The sequence below is a fragment of the Mytilus californianus genome, unplaced genomic scaffold (genome assembly GCF_021869535.1).
Source record: "Mytilus californianus isolate M0D057914Y unplaced genomic scaffold, xbMytCali1.0.p SCAF_3, whole genome shotgun sequence".
In the NCBI taxonomy this organism is placed as follows: Eukaryota; Metazoa; Mollusca; class Bivalvia; order Mytilida; family Mytilidae; genus Mytilus; species Mytilus californianus.
In genome coordinates this window covers 83,712,217-83,714,868 of record NW_026262679.1, presented here as the reverse complement: position 1 = coordinate 83,714,868, position 2,652 = coordinate 83,712,217, and positions in this window count along the sequence as shown.

The window sequence follows — 2,652 nt, the reverse complement described above, 5'->3', positions numbered from 1 at the left end:
TTAACTCATAAGATGGATAAAATACAAATACTACAAATATAAGTGGACGTGGCCGGGTAGTTGTAAATCCAAACAACAAAAAGACACTAAGTACAGATCTGAGAGTACTCGCAGTTACTAACAGCTAGTTCAAAGCCACTAACAACTAATCATGCATCTAAGACTAAATTATCAATCCGTACACATCCAATATCCAATGGATTTAGTGTAAAGACGTCATAAACAGTCAGAGAAAAACATGACCTTGTGCAATGCCAAGATACAGGTATCGACAGATTGTAGATCCATGAACGTGTATATGTATATACCAATAATATTTAGTTTGCTTTTAATTTACTGATAACAAAATCAATATGAGAACCAATAAAAACAATATTTAATGATCTAATTACAGTGTTGAATTGGTAACCTTTAAGAATAAGTTTATTTAAAGGATCGATAAGTTTACCAGGGTCGTTTCTAAATTTTCCGGGCACGGTAAACAATATTGCCGTAAAAATGAGGATGTGCAATCCCGTTTGAAATAAGTTTTCTACAGGTACAACCAAACTTCAAAACCAAATCTTTATATCTGTGGAAGAATTTAGTAAAGGTTTTAAGTAATTTGTGGTAACGAAATCCCTGGCTTAATAATTTACCAGTAATACATAGATTACGTTCGTTAAAATCAAAAACGTCACAACAGACACGGGCATAGCGAACGAGTTGTGAAATATAAACACCGTAAGATGGTGCCAAAGGAACATCACCACCCAAAAAGGGAAAATTAACAATAGGGAACGAAAAATCGTCCCTTTTGTCGTAAATTTTATATGTACTGTTCAGTTTTACAATTTCCATGGGGAATTATGCATGGTGTGTAGATCGGATGAAAATTGTAAAACAATGCATGGCTAGTTGATCAACAAACAATTGTAAAACTGTGCATTATGTAAATTATAAGGGGTCTTATAAAGCTTGCTCGGTTTCACAATTAATTGCCCAATTCAGATTGATGTTTTCTTGCTCCAATTCATACGATCATATTGTTATTATAAGATCATATTAATAGGAGCAAGAACATTAACTAAATAAATAAATAATTTAAAATTTTAAAGAAATTTTAATTCAATAGAACAAATTTAGAATATAGCAAAGTGCTCTCGGCCAATGAAATTGTAGGCTTTTGTGTTACTTAATTGTGAAGAATGAATGAAATCATGTTCTTAGTAAGCGATTATCCTATTGTTAAGGCCTTCTTCAGTTCAAACCAAAGAGTTTCTATATATGATTGAAATAATTTGTGATTAAAACTGACTAAAAGTTGAATTTAAAAAAAAATAAAATGCTCCGCTGGGCGGTTTGATACGACCGCAGATGTCGAACCCTGAACAGTTGGGGCAAGTATGGACACAACATTCAAGCTTGATACAGCACTGAATTTGGATTGTGATTAAATATTTGACACAGCATAGGTTTCTGACACAGAATGAATGTAGTCTAAGAACTTAAAAAAATTTAAAATACCTATTCAAACCATATAATTATTATTTGCTTTTGTATATAAATCAGAAATAACCAATTTAAAATGGAAAATTTTAAAGAAAAAACAGGAAAAAAAAGAAAAAAAAAAAACCCAAATTTTTTGAACCCCCTTATGATTCATCACCCCCAAACTTAATCCCAGCCTTCCCTTTGTGGTATGGCACATTGCAGTACAATTTCAGAGAGATCCATACACTTGAACACATGTTATTGTCTGGAAACTAGAAAATGCTTATTTTTGGTCCCTTTTTGGACCCCTATTTCTAAACGTTCTGGGTAATTACCCCCAAACTCAATTCCAGCTTTCCCTTTGTGATATGGAACCTTGTAGTACAATTTCAGAAAGATCCATACACTTAAACACAAGTTATTGTCATGAAACTAGAAAAAATGTTGTTTTTTTTCCCTTTTTGGCCCCTAATTCCTATAATTTTGAGGAAATTACCCCCAAAATCAATCCCAGCCTTCCCTTTGTGGTATGGTACCTTGCAGTACAATTTCAGAGAGATCCATACACTTGAACACAAGTTATTGTCTGGAAACTAGAAAAATGCTTATTTTTGACCCCTTTTTAGCCGCTTATTCCTCAACGTTTTGGGCAATTACCCCCAAACTCAATTCCAGCTTTCCCTTTATGATATGGAACCTTGTAGTACAATTTCAGAAAGATCCATACACTTACACACAAGTTATTGTCATGAAACTAGAAAAATGGTTGTTTTTCGCCTTTTTGGGCCCCTAATTCCTACAATTTTGATGCAATTACCCCCAAAATCAATCCAAGCATTCCCTTTGTGATATGGAACCTTGTGGTACAATGTCAGAGAGATCCATACACTAACACACAAGTTATTGTCTGGAAGTTACAAAAATGCTTATTTTTGGCCCCTTTTTGGCCCCTAATTCCTTAACTGTTGGTACCATAACCCCCAAAATCAATTACAACCTTCCTTTTGTGGTATTAAACCTTATGGTAAAATTTCATAGAGATCCATTAACTTAAACTAAAGTTTTAGTGCGAAAACCAATGTGTCTTCGGACGACGACGACGCGTCATACCAACTGCATACCAATATACGACCGCAAAAATTTTGCGGTCGTATAAAAAGGAAGTCATGCATTTATTAC